Here is a 12,831-nt window from a genome sequence, read left to right as displayed (position 1 = left end):
AGGCCGGTAGCCTGCAGCAGCCTGGGGTGTTGCGGGTGCCGACCAAAAGGCAGGTAGCCTGCAGCAGCCGGTGGGGTGCTGTGGGTGCCGACCAAAAGGCAGGTAGCCTGCAGCCGGTGGGCTGCTGCGGGCGCCGACCAAAAGGCAGGTAGCCTGCAGCAGGCGGTGGGCTGCTGTGGTTGCAGGCCAAAAGGCAGGTACCGGCTGCTGTGGGTGCCGACCAAAAGGCATGTGGCCTGAAGCAGCCGGTGGGGTGCTGCGGGAGCCCACCAAAAGGCAGGTAGCCTGCAGCAGCTGGTGGGGTGCTGCGGGTGCCGAGCAAAAAGGCAGGTAGCCTGCAGCAGCCGTTGGGCTGCTGCGGGTGCCAACCAAAAGGCAGGTAGCCTGCAGCAGCCGTTGGGCTGCTGCGGGTGCCGACCAAAAGGCAGGTAGCCTGCAGCAGCCGTTGCGCTGCTGCGGGTGCCGACCAAAAGGCAGGTAGCCTGCAGCAGCCGTTGGGGAGCTGCGGGTGCCGACCAAAAGGCAGGTAGCCTGCAGCAGCCGTTGGGGAGCTGCGGGTGCCGACCAAAAGGCAGGTAGCCTGCAGCAGCCGTTGGGCTACTGCGGGTGCCGACCAAAAGGCAGGTAGCCTGCAGCAGCCGCTGGGGAGCTGCGGGTGCCGACCAAAAGGCAGGTAGCCTGCAGCAGCCGTTGGGCTGCTGCGGGTGCCGACCAAAAGGCAGGTAGCCTGCAGCAGCTGTTGAGCTGCTGCGGGTGCTGACCAAAAGGCAGGTAGCCTGCAGCAGCCGTTGCGCTGCTGCAGGTGCCGACCAAAAGGCAGGTAGCCTGCAGCAGCCGTTGGGCTACTGCGGGTGCCGACCAAAAGGCAGGTAGCCTGCAGCAGCCGTTGGGAAGCTGCGGGTGCCGACCAAAAGGCAGGTAGCCTGCAGCAGCCGCTGGGGAGCTGCGGGTGCCGACCAAAAGGCAGGTAGCCTGCAGCAGCCGTTGGGCTACTGCGAGTGCCGAACAAAAGGCAGGTAGCCTGCAGCAGCCGTTGGGAAGCTGCGGGTGCCGACCAAAAGGCAGGTAGCCTGCAGCAGCCTTTGGGCTGCTGCGGGTGCCGACCAAAAGGCAGGTAGCCTGCAGCAGCCGTTGGGCTGCTGCGGGTGCCGACCAAAAGGCAGGTAGCCTGCAGCAGCCGTTGGGCTGCTGCGGGTGCCGACCAAAAGGCAGGTAGCCTGCAGCAGCCGTTGCGCTGCTGCCGGTGCCGACCAAAAGGCAGGTAGCCTGCAGCAGCCGTTGGGCTGCTGCGGGTGCCGACCAAAAGGCAGGTAGCCTGCAGCAGCCGTTGGGCTGCTGCCGGTGCCAGCCAAAAGGCAGGTAGCCTGCAGCTGCCGTTGCGCTGCTGCGGATGCCGACCAAAAGCCAGGTAGCCTGCAGCAGCCGTTGGGGAGCTGCGGGTGCCGACCAAAAGGCAGGTAGCCTGCAGTAGCCGTTGCGCTGCTGCGGGTGCCGACCAAAAGGAAGGTAGCCTGCAGCAGCCGTTGGGCTACTGCGGGTGCCGACCAAAAGGCAGGTAGCCTGCAGCAGCCGCTGGGGAGCTGCGGGTGCCGACCAAAAGGCAGGTAGCCTGCAGCAGCCGTTGGGCTACTGCGGGTGCCGACCAAAAGACAGGTAGCCTGCAGCAGCCGTTGGGAAGCTGCGGGTGCCGACAAAAAGGCAGGTAGCCTGCAGCAGCCGTTGGGCTACTGCGGGTGCCGACCAAAAGGCAGGTAGCCTGCAGCAGCCGTTGGGAAGCTGCGGGTGCCGACCAAAAGGCAGGTAGCCTGCAGCAGCCTTTGGGCTGCTGCGGGTGCCGACCAAAAGGCAGGTAGCCTGCAGCAGCCGGTGGGCTGCTGCGGGTGCCGACCAAAAGGCAGGTAGCCTGCAGCAGCCGGTGGGCTGCTGCGGGTGCCGGCCAAAAGGCAGGTACCGGCTGCTGCGGGTGCCGACCAAAAGGCAGGTAGCCTGCAGCAGCCGGTTGGGTGCTGCGGGTGCCGACCAAAAGGCAGGTAGCCTGCAGCAGCCGTTGGGAAGCTGCGGGTGCCGACCAAAAGGCAGGTAGCCTGCAGCAGCCGCTGGGGAGCTGCGGGTGCCGACCAAAAGGCAGGTAGCCTGCAGCAGCCGTTGGGCTGCTGCGGGTGCCGACCAAAAGGCAGGTAGCCTGCAGCAGCCGTTGGGAAGCTGCGGGTGCCGACCAAAAGGCAGGTAGCCTGCAGCAGCCGTTGGGCTACTGCGGGTGGCGACCAAAAGGCAGGTAGCCTGCAGCAGCCGTTGGGGAGCTGCGGGTGCCGACCAAAAGGCAGGTAGCCTGCAGCAGCCGTTGGCCTGCTGCGGGTGCCGACCAAAAGGCAGGTAGCCTGCAGCAGCCGCTGGGGAGCTGCGGGTGCCAACCAAAAGGCAGGTAGCCTGCAGCAGCCGTTGGGCTGCTGCGGGTGCCGACCAAAAGGCAGGTAGCCTGCAGCAGCCGTTGCGCTGCTGCAGGTGCCGACCAAAAGGCAGGTAGCCTGCAGCAGCCGTTGGGCTACTGCGGGTGCCGACCAAAAGGCAGGTAGCCTGCAGCAGCCGTTGGGAAGCTGCGGGTGCCGACCAAAAGGCAGGTAGCCTGCAGCAGCCGCTGGGGAGCTGCGGGTGCCGACCAAAAGGCAGGTAGCCTGCAGCAGCCGTTGGGCTACTGCGGGTGCCGACCAAAAGGCAGGTAGCCTGCAGCAGCCGTTGGGAAGCTGCGGATGCCGACCAAAAGGCAGGTAGCCTGCAGCAGCCGTTGGGCTGCTGCGGGTGCCGACCAAAAGGCAGGTAGCCTGCAGCAGCCGTTGCGCTGCTGCGGGTGCTGATCAAAAGGCAGGTAGCCTGCAGCAGCCGTTGCGCTGCTGCAGGTGCCGACCAAAAGGCAGGTAGCCTGCAGCAGCCGTTGGGGAGCTGCGGGTGGCGACCAAAAGGCAGGTAGCCTGCAGCAGCCGTTGGGGAGCTGCGGGTGCCGACCAAAAGGCAGGTAGCCTGCAGCAGCCGTTGGCCTGCTGCGGGTGCCGACCAAAAGGCAGGTAGCCTGCAGTAGCCGTTGCGCTGCTGCGGGTGCCGACCAAAAGCAAGGTAGCCTGCAGCAGCCGTTGGGGAGCTGCGGGTGCCGACCAAAAGGCAGGTAGCCTGCAGCAGCCGTTGGGCTACTGCGGGTGCCGACCAAAAGGCAGGTAGCCTGCAGCAGCCGTTGGGAAGCTGCGGGTGCCGACAAAAAGGAAGGTAGCCTGCAGCAGCCGGTGGGCTGCTGCGGGTGCCGGCCAAAAGGCAGGTACCCGCTGCTGCGGGTGCCGACCAAAAGGCAGGTAGCCTGCAGCAGCCGGTGGGGTGCTGCGGGTGCCGACCAAAAGGCAGGTAGCCTGCAGCAGCCGTTGGGGATCTGCGGGTGCCGACCAAAAGGCAGGTAGCCTGCAGCAGCCGATGGGCTGCTGCAGGTGCCGACCAAAAGGCAGGTAGCCTGCAGCAGCCGGTGGGGTGCTGCGGTTGCCGACCAAAAGGCAGGTAGCCTGCAGCAGCCGATGGGCTGCTGCGGGTGCCGACCAAAAGGCAGGTAGCCTGCAGTAGCCGTTGCGCTGCTGCGGGTGCCGACCAAAAGGCAGGTAGCCTGCAGCAGCCGTTGGGCTGCTGCGGGTGCCGACCAAAAGGCAGGTAGCCTGCAGCAGCCGGTGGGGTGCTGCGGGTGCCGAACAAAAGGCAGGTAGCCTGCAGCAGCCGGTGGGGTGCTGCGGGTGCCGAACAAAAGGCAGGTAGCCTTCAGCAGCCGGTGGGGTGCTGCGGGTGCCGACCAAAAGGCAGGTAGCCTGCAGCAGCCGGTGGGGTGCTGCGGATGCCGACCAAAAGGCTGGTAGCCTGCAGAAGCCGATGGGCTGCTGCGGGTGCCGACCAATAGGCAGGTAGCCTGCAGCAGCCGGTGGGGTGCTGCGGGTGCCGACCAAAATTCAGGTAGCCTGCAGCAGCCGGTCTGCTGCTGCGGTTGCCGACCAAAAGGCAGGTAGCCTGCAGCAGCCGGTGGGCTGCTGCGGGTGCCGACCAAAAGGCAGGTAGCCTGCAGCAGCCGTTGGGGATCTGCGGGTGCCGACCAAAAGGCAGGTAGCCTGCAGCAGCCGATGGGCTGCTGCGGGTGCCGACCAAAAGGCAGGCAGCCTGCAGCAGCCGGTGGGCTGCTGCGGGTGCCGACCAAAAGGCAGGTAGCCTACAGCAGCCGGTGGGCTGCTGCGGGTGCCGACCAAAAGGCAGGTAGCCTGCAGCAGCCGGTGGGCTGCTGCGGGTGCCGGCCAAAAGGCAGGTACCGGCTGCTGCGGGTGCCGACCAAAAGGCAGTTAGCCTGCAGCAGCCGGTGGGGTGCTGCGGGAGCCGACCAAAAGGCAGGTGGCCTGTAGCAGCTGGTGGGGTGCTGCGGATGCCGAACAAAAGGCAGGTAGCCTGCCGCAGCCGATGGGGTGCTGCGGGTGCCGACCAAAAGGCAGGTAGCCTGGAGCAGCTGGTGGGGTGCTGCGGGTGCCGAACAAAAGGCAGGTCGCCTGCAGCAGCCGGTGGGGAGCCGCGGGTGCCGACCAAAAGGCAGATAGCCTGTAGCAGCCGGTGGGCTGCTGCGGGCGCCGACAAAAAGGCAGGTAGCCTGCAGCAGCCGGTGGGCTGCTGCGGATGCCGACCAAAAGGCAGGTAGCCTGCAGCAGCCGGTGTGCTGCTGCGGATGCCGACCAAAAGGCAGGTAGCCTGCAACAGCCGGTGGCCTGCTGCGGGTGCCGACCAAAAGGTAGGTAGCTTGCAGCAGCCAGTGGGCTGCTGCGGGTGCCGACCAAAAGGCAGGTAGCCTGCAGCAGCTGGTGGGGTGCTGCGGGTGCCGAACAAAAGGCAGGTCGCCTGCAGCAGCCGGTGGGGTCCTGCAGGTGCCGACCAAAAGGCAGGTAGCCTGCAGCAGGCGGTGGGCTGCTGCGGGTGCCGACCAAAAGGCAGGTACCGGCTGCTGCGGGTGCCGACCAAAAGGCAGGTAGCCTGCAGCAGCCGGTGGGTTGCTGCGGGTGCCGACCAAAAGGCAGGTGGCCTATAGCAGCTGGTGGGGAGCTGCGGGTGCCGACCAAAAGGCAGATAGCCTGTAGCAGCCGGTGGGCTGCTGCGGGCGCCGACAAAAAGGCAGGTAGCCTGCAGCAGCCGGTGGGCTGCTGCGGATGCCGACCAAAAGGCAGGTAGCCTGCAGCAGCCGGTGTGCTGCTGCGGATGCCGACCAAAAGGCAGGTAGCCTGCAACAGCCGGTGGCCTGCTGCGGGTGCCGACCAAAAGGTAGGTAGCTTGCAGCAGCCAGTGGGCTGCTGCGGGTGCCGACCAAAAGGCAGGTAGCCTGCAGCAGCTGGTGGGGTGCTGCGGGTGCCGAACAAAAGGCAGGTCGCCTGCAGCAGCCGGTGGGGTCCTGCAGGTGCCGACCAAAAGGCAGGTAGCCTGCAGCAGGCGGTGGGCTGCTGCGGGTGCCGACCAAAAGGCAGGTACCGGCTGCTGCGGGTGCCGACCAAAAGGCAGGTAGCCTGCAGCAGCCGGTGGGTTGCTGCGGGTGCCGACCAAAAGGCAGGTGGCCTATAGCAGCTGGTGGGGAGCTGCGGGTGCCGACCAAACGGCAGGTAGCCTTCAGCAGCCGATGGGGAGCTGCGGGTGCCGACCAAAAGGCAGGAAGCCTGCAGCAGCCGGTGGGGAGCTGCGGGTGCCGACCAAAAGGCAGGTAGCCTGCAGCAGCCGGTGGGAAGCTGCGAGTGCCGACCAAAAGGCAGGTAGCCTGCAGCAGCCGGTGGGGTGCTGCGGGTGCCGACCAAAAGGCCGGTAGCCTGCAGCAGCCTGGGGTGTTGCGGGTGCCGACCAAAAGGCAGGTAGCCTGCAGCAGCCGGTGGGGTGCTGTGGGTGCCGACCAAAAGGCAGGTAGCCTGCAGCAGCCGGTGGGGTGCTGCGGGTGTTGACCAAAAGGCAGGTAGCCTGCAGCCGGTGGGCTGCTGCGGGCGCCGACCAAAAGGCAGGTAGCCTGCAGCAGGCGGTGGGCTGCTGTGGTTGCAGGCCAAAAGGCAGGTACCGGCTGCTGTGGGTGCCGACCAAAAGGCATGTGGCCTGAAGCAGCCGGTGGGGTGCTGCGGGAGCCCACCAAAAGGCAGGTAGCCTGCAGCAGCTGGTGGGGTGCTGCGGGTGCCGAGCAAAAAGGCAGGTAGCCTGCAGCAGCCGTTGGGCTGCTGCGGGTGCCAACCAAAAGGCAGGTAGCCTGCAGCAGCCGTTGGGCTGCTGCGGGTGCCGACCAAAAGGCAGGTAGCCTGCAGCAGCCGTTGCGCTGCTGCGGGTGCCGACCAAAAGGCAGGTAGCCTGCAGCAGCCGTTGGGGAGCTGCGGGTGCCGACCAAAAGGCAGGTAGCCTGCAGCAGCCGTTGGGGAGCTGCGGGTGCCGACCAAAAGGCAGGTAGCCTGCAGCAGCCGTTGGGCTACTGCGGGTGCCGACCAAAAGGCAGGTAGCCTGCAGCAGCCGCTGGGGAGCTGCGGGTGCCGACCAAAAGGCAGGTAGCCTGCAGCAGCCGTTGGGCTGCTGCGGGTGCCGACCAAAAGGCAGGTAGCCTGCAGCAGCTGTTGAGCTGCTGCGGGTGCTGACCAAAAGGCAGGTAGCCTGCAGCAGCCGTTGCGCTGCTGCAGGTGCCGACCAAAAGGCAGGTAGCCTGCAGCAGCCGTTGGGCTACTGCGGGTGCCGACCAAAAGGCAGGTAGCCTGCAGCAGCCGTTGGGAAGCTGCGGGTGCCGACCAAAAGGCAGGTAGCCTGCAGCAGCCGCTGGGGAGCTGCGGGTGCCGACCAAAAGGCAGGTAGCCTGCAGCAGCCGTTGGGCTACTGCGAGTGCCGAACAAAAGGCAGGTAGCCTGCAGCAGCCGTTGGGAAGCTGCGGGTGCCGACCAAAAGGCAGGTAGCCTGCAGCAGCCTTTGGGCTGCTGCGGGTGCCGACCAAAAGGCAGGTAGCCTGCAGCAGCCGTTGGGCTGCTGCGGGTGCCGACCAAAAGGCAGGTAGCCTGCAGCAGCCGTTGGGCTGCTGCGGGTGCCGACCAAAAGGCAGGTAGCCTGCAGCAGCCGTTGCGCTGCTGCCGGTGCCGACCAAAAGGCAGGTAGCCTGCAGCAGCCGTTGGGCTGCTGCGGGTGCCGACCAAAAGGCAGGTAGCCTGCAGCAGCCGTTGGGCTGCTGCCGGTGCCAGCCAAAAGGCAGGTAGCCTGCAGCTGCCGTTGCGCTGCTGCGGATGCCGACCAAAAGCCAGGTAGCCTGCAGCAGCCGTTGGGCTGCTGCCGGTGCCAGCCAAAAGGCAGGTAGCCTGCAGATGCCGTTGCGCTGCTGCGGGTGCCGACCAAAAGGCAGGTAGCCTGCAGCAGCCGTTGGGCTGCTGCGGGTGCCCACCAAAAGGCAGGTAGCCTGCAGTAGCCGTTGCGCTGCTGCGGGTGCCGGCCAAAAGGAAGGTAGCCTGCAGCAGCCGTTGGGCTACTGCGGGTGCCGACCAAAAGGCAGGTAGCCTGCAGCAGCCGCTGGGGAGCTGCGGGTGCCGACCAAAAGGCAGGTAGCCTGCAGCAGCCGTTGGGAAGCTGCGGGTGCCGACCAAAAGGCAGGTAGCCTGCAGCAGCCTTTGGGCTGCTGCGGGTGCCGACCAAAAGGCAGGTAGCCTGCAGTAGCCGTTGCGCTGCTGCGGATGCCGACCAAAAGGCAGGTAGCCTGCAGTAGCCGTTGGGCTGCTGCGGGTGCCGACCAAAAGGCAGGTAGCCTGCAGCAGCCGGTGGGGTGCTGCGGGTGCCGACCAAAAGGCAGGTAGCCTGCAGTAGCCGTTGCGCTGCTGCGGGTGCCGACCAAAAGGCAGGTAGCCTGCAGCAGCCGTTGGGGAGCTGCGGGTGCCGACCAAAAGGCAGGTAGCCTGCAGCAGCCGTTGGGCTGCTGCGGGTGCCGACCAAAAGGCAGGTAGCCTGCAGCAGCCGTTGGGCTGCTGCGGGTGCCGACCAAAAGGCAGGTAGCCTGCAGCAGCCGTTGCGCTGCTGCGGGTGCCGACCAAAAGGCAGGTAGCCTGCAGCAGCCGTTGCGCTGCTGCAGGTGCCGACCAAAAGGCAGGTAGCCTGCAGCAGCCGTTGGGCTACTGCGGGTGGCGACCAAAAGGCAGGTAGCCTGCAGCAGCCGTTGGGGAGCTGCGGGTGCCGACCAAAAGGCAGGTAGCCTGCAGCAGCCGTTGGGCTGCTGCGGGTGCCGACCAAAAGGCAGGTAGCCTGCAGTAGCCGTTGCGCTGCTGCGGGTGCCGACCAAAAGGAAGGTAGCCTGCAGCAGCCGTTGGGCTACTGCGGGTGCCGACCAAAAGGCAGGTAGCCTGCAGCAGCCGCTGGGGAGCTGCGGGTGCCGACCAAAAGGCAGGTAGCCTGCAGCAGCCGTTGGGCTACTGCGGGTGCCGACCAAAAGACAGGTAGCCTGCAGCAGCCGTTGGGAAGCTGCGGGTGCCGACAAAAAGGCAGGTAGCCTGCAGCAGCCGTTGGGCTACTGCGGGTGCCGACCAAAAGGCAGGTAGCCTGCAGCAGCCGTTGGGAAGCTGCGGGTGCCGACCAAAAGGCAGGTAGCCTGCAGCAGCCTTTGGGCTGCTGCGGGTGCCGACCAAAAGGCAGGTAGCCTGCAGCAGCCGGTGGGCTGCTGCGGGTGCCGACCAAAAGGCAGGTAGCCTGCAGCAGCCGGTGGGCTGCTGCGGGTGCCGGCCAAAAGGCAGGTACCGGCTGCTGCGGGTGCCGACCAAAAGGCAGGTAGCCTGCAGCAGCCGGTTGGGTGCTGCGGGTGCCGACCAAAAGGCAGGTAGCCTGCAGCAGCCGTTGGGAAGCTGCGGGTGCCGACCAAAAGGCAGGTAGCCTGCAGCAGCCGTTGGGCTACTGCGGGTGGCGACCAAAAGGCAGGTAGCCTGCAGCAGCCGTTGGGGAGCTGCGGGTGCCGACCAAAAGGCAGGTAGCCTGCAGCAGCCGTTGGCCTGCTGCGGGTGCCGACCAAAAGGCAGGTAGCCTGCAGCAGCCGCTGGGGAGCTGCGGGTGCCAACCAAAAGGCAGGTAGCCTGCAGCAGCCGTTGGGCTGCTGCGGGTGCCGACCAAAAGGCAGGTAGCCTGCAGCAGCCGTTGGGCTGCTGCGGGTGCCGACCAAAAGGCAGGTAGCCTGCAGCAGCCGTTGCGCTGCTGCAGGTGCCGACCAAAAGGCAGGTAGCCTGCAGCAGCCGTTGGGCTACTGCGGGTGCCGACCAAAAGGCAGGTAGCCTGCAGCAGCCGTTGGGAAGCTGCGGGTGCCGACCAAAAGGCAGGTAGCCTGCAGCAGCCGCTGGGGAGCTGCGGGTGCCGACCAAAAGGCAGGTAGCCTGCAGCAGCCGTTGGGCTACTGCGGGTGCCGACCAAAAGGCAGGTAGCCTGCAGCAGCCGTTGGGAAGCTGCGGGTGCCGACCAAAAGGCAGGTAGCCTGCAGCAGCCGATGGGCTGCTACGGGTGCCGACCAAAAGGCAGGTAGCCTGCAGCAGCCGTTGGGCTGCTGCGGGTGCCGACCAAAAGGCAGGTAGCCTGCAGCAGCCGTTGCGCTGCTGCCGATGCCGACCAAAAGGCAGGTAGCCTGCAGCAGCCGTTGGGCTGCTGCCGGTGCCCGCCAAAAGGCAGGTAGCCTGCAGCTGCCGTTGCGCTGCTGCGGATGCCGACCAAAAGGCAGGTAGCCTGCAGCAGCCGTTGGGCTGCTGCGGGTGCCGACCAAAAGGCAGGTAGCCTGCAGCAGCCGTTGCGCTGCTGCGGGTGCTGATCAAAAGGCAGGTAGCCTGCAGCAGCCGTTGCGCTGCTGCAGGTGCCGACCAAAAGGCAGGTAGCCTGCAGCAGCCGTTGGGGAGCTGCGGGTGGCGACCAAAAGGCAGGTAGCCTGCAGCAGCCGTTGGGGAGCTGCGGGTGCCGACCAAAAGGCAGGTAGCCTGCAGCAGCCGTTGGCCTGCTGCGGGTGCCGACCAAAAGGCAGGTAGCCTGCAGTAGCCGTTGCGCTGCTGCGGGTGCCGACCAAAAGCAAGGTAGCCTGCAGCAGCCGTTGGGGAGCTGCGGGTGCCGACCAAAAGGCAGGTAGCCTGCAGCAGCCGTTGGGCTACTGCGGGTGCCGACCAAAAGGCAGGTAGCCTGCAGCAGCCGTTGGGAAGCTGCGGGTGCCGACAAAAAGGAAGGTAGCCTGCAGCAGCCGGTGGGCTGCTGCGGGTGCCGGCCAAAAGGCAGGTACCCGCTGCTGCGGGTGCCGACCAAAAGGCAGGTAGCCTGCAGCAGCCGGTGGGGTGCTGCGGGTGCCGACCAAAAGGCAGGTAGCCTGCAGCAGCCGTTGGGGATCTGCGGGTGCCGACCAAAAGGCAGGTAGCCTGCAGCAGCCGATGGGCTGCTGCAGGTGCCGACCAAAAGGCAGGTAGCCTGCAGCAGCCGGTGGGGTGCTGCGGTTGCCGACCAAAAGGCAGGTAGCCTGCAGCAGCCGATGGGCTGCTGCGGGTGCCGACCAAAAGGCAGGTAGCCTGCAGCAGCCGTTGGGGAGCTGCGGGTGCCGACCAAAAGGCAGGTAGCCTGCAGCAGCCGGTTGGCTGCTGCGGGTGCCGACCAAAAGGCAGGTAGCCTGCAGCCGTTGGGCTGCTGCGGGTGCCGACCAAAAGGCAGGTAGCCTGCAGCAGCCGGTGGGGTGCTGCGGGTGCCGACCAAAAGGCAGGTAGCCTGCAGCAGACGGTGGGGATCTGCGGATGCCGACCAAAAGGCTGGTAGCCTGCAGCAGCCGATGGGCTGCTGCGGGTGCCGACCGAAACGCAGGTAGCCTGCAGCAGCCGGTGGGCTGCTGCGGGTGCCGACCAAAAGGCCGGTAGCCTGCAGCAGCCGGTGGGCTGCTGCGGGTGCCGACCAAAAGGCAGGTAGCCTGCAGCCGTTGGGCTGCTGCGGGTGCCGAGCAAAAGGCAGGTAGCCTGCAGCAGCCGTGGGGCTGCTGCGGGTGCTGACCAAAAGGCAGGTAGCCTGCAGCAGCCGGTTGGCTGCTGCGGGTGCCGACCAAAAGGCAGGTAGCCTGCAGCAGCCGGTGGGGTGCTGCGGGTGCCGACCAAAAGGCAGGTAGCCTGCAGCAGCCGGTGGGGTGCTGCGGGTGCCGAACAAAAGGCAGGTAGCCTGCAGCAGCCGGTGGGGTGCTGCGGGTGCCGAACAAAAGGCAGGTAGCCTTCAGCAGCCGGTGGGGTGCTGCGGGTGCCGACCAAAAGGCAGGTAGCCTGCAGCAGCCGGTGGGGTGCTGCGGATGCCGACCAAAAGGCTGGTAGCCTGCAGAAGCCGATGGGCTGCTGCGGGTGCCGACCAATAGGCAGGTAGCCTGCAGCAGCCGGTGGGGTGCTGCGGGTGCCGACCAAAATTCAGGTAGCCTGCAGCAGCCGGTCTGCTGCTGCGGTTGCCGACCAAAAGGCAGGTAGCCTGCAGCAGCCGGTGGGCTGCTGCGGGTGCCGACCAAAAGGCAGGTAGCCTGCAGCAGCCGTTGGGGATCTGCGGGTGCCGACCAAAAGGCAGGTAGCCTGCAGCAGCCGATGGGCTGCTGCGGGTGCCGACCAAAAGGCAGGCAGCCTGCAGCAGCCGGTGGGCTGCTGCGGGTGCCGACCAAAAGGCAGGTAGCCTACAGCAGCCGGTGGGCTGCTGCGGGTGCCGACCAAAAGGCAGGTAGCCTGCAGCAGCCGGTGGGCTGCTGCGGGTGCCGGCCAAAAGGCAGGTACCGGCTGCTGCGGGTGCCGACCAAAAGGCAGTTAGCCTGCAGCAGCCGGTGGGGTGCTGCGGGAGCCGACCAAAAGGCAGGTGGCCTGTAGCAGCTGGTGGGGTGCTGCGGATGCCGAACAAAAGGCAGGTAGCCTGCCGCAGCCGATGGGGTGCTGCGGGTGCCGACCAAAAGGCAGGTAGCCTGGAGCAGCTGGTGGGGTGCTGCGGGTGCCGAACAAAAGGCAGGTCGCCTGCAGCAGCCGGTGGGGAGCCGCGGGTGCCGACCAAAAGGCAGATAGCCTGTAGCAGCCGGTGGGCTGCTGCGGGCGCCGACAAAAAGGCAGGTAGCCTGCAGCAGCCGGTGGGCTGCTGCGGATGCCGACCAAAAGGCAGGTAGCCTGCAGCAGCCGGTGTGCTGCTGCGGATGCCGACCAAAAGGCAGGTAGCCTGCAACAGCCGGTGGCCTGCTGCGGGTGCCGACCAAAAGGTAGGTAGCTTGCAGCAGCCAGTGGGCTGCTGCGGGTGCCGACCAAAAGGCAGGTAGCCTGCAGCAGCTGGTGGGGTGCTGCGGGTGCCGAACAAAAGGCAGGTCGCCTGCAGCAGCCGGTGGGGTCCTGCAGGTGCCGACCAAAAGGCAGGTAGCCTGCAGCAGGCGGTGGGCTGCTGCGGGTGCCGACCAAAAGGCAGGTACCGGCTGCTGCGGGTGCCGACCAAAAGGCAGGTAGCCTGCAGCAGCCGGTGGGTTGCTGCGGGTGCCGACCAAAAGGCAGGTGGCCTATAGCAGCTGGTGGGGAGCTGCGGGTGCCGACCAAACGGCAGGTAGCCTTCAGCAGCCGATGGGGAGCTGCGGGTGCCGACCAAAAGGCAGGAAGCCTGCAGCAGCCGGTGGGGAGCTGCGGGTGCCGACCAAAAGGCAGGTAGCCTGCAGCAGCCGGTGGGAAGCTGCGAGTGCCGACCAAAAGGCAGGTAGCCTGCAGCAGCCGGTGGGGTGCTGCGGGTGCCGACCAAAAGGCCGGTAGCCTGCAGCAGCCTGGGGTGTTGCGGGTGCCGACCAAAAGGCAGGTAGCCTGCAGCAGCCGGTGG

This window comes from Eleutherodactylus coqui, chromosome 11, assembly GCF_035609145.1.
Source record: "Eleutherodactylus coqui strain aEleCoq1 chromosome 11, aEleCoq1.hap1, whole genome shotgun sequence".
NCBI classification, from domain to species: Eukaryota; Metazoa; Chordata; class Amphibia; order Anura; family Eleutherodactylidae; genus Eleutherodactylus; species Eleutherodactylus coqui.
This window is presented reverse-complemented; position numbering follows the sequence as displayed.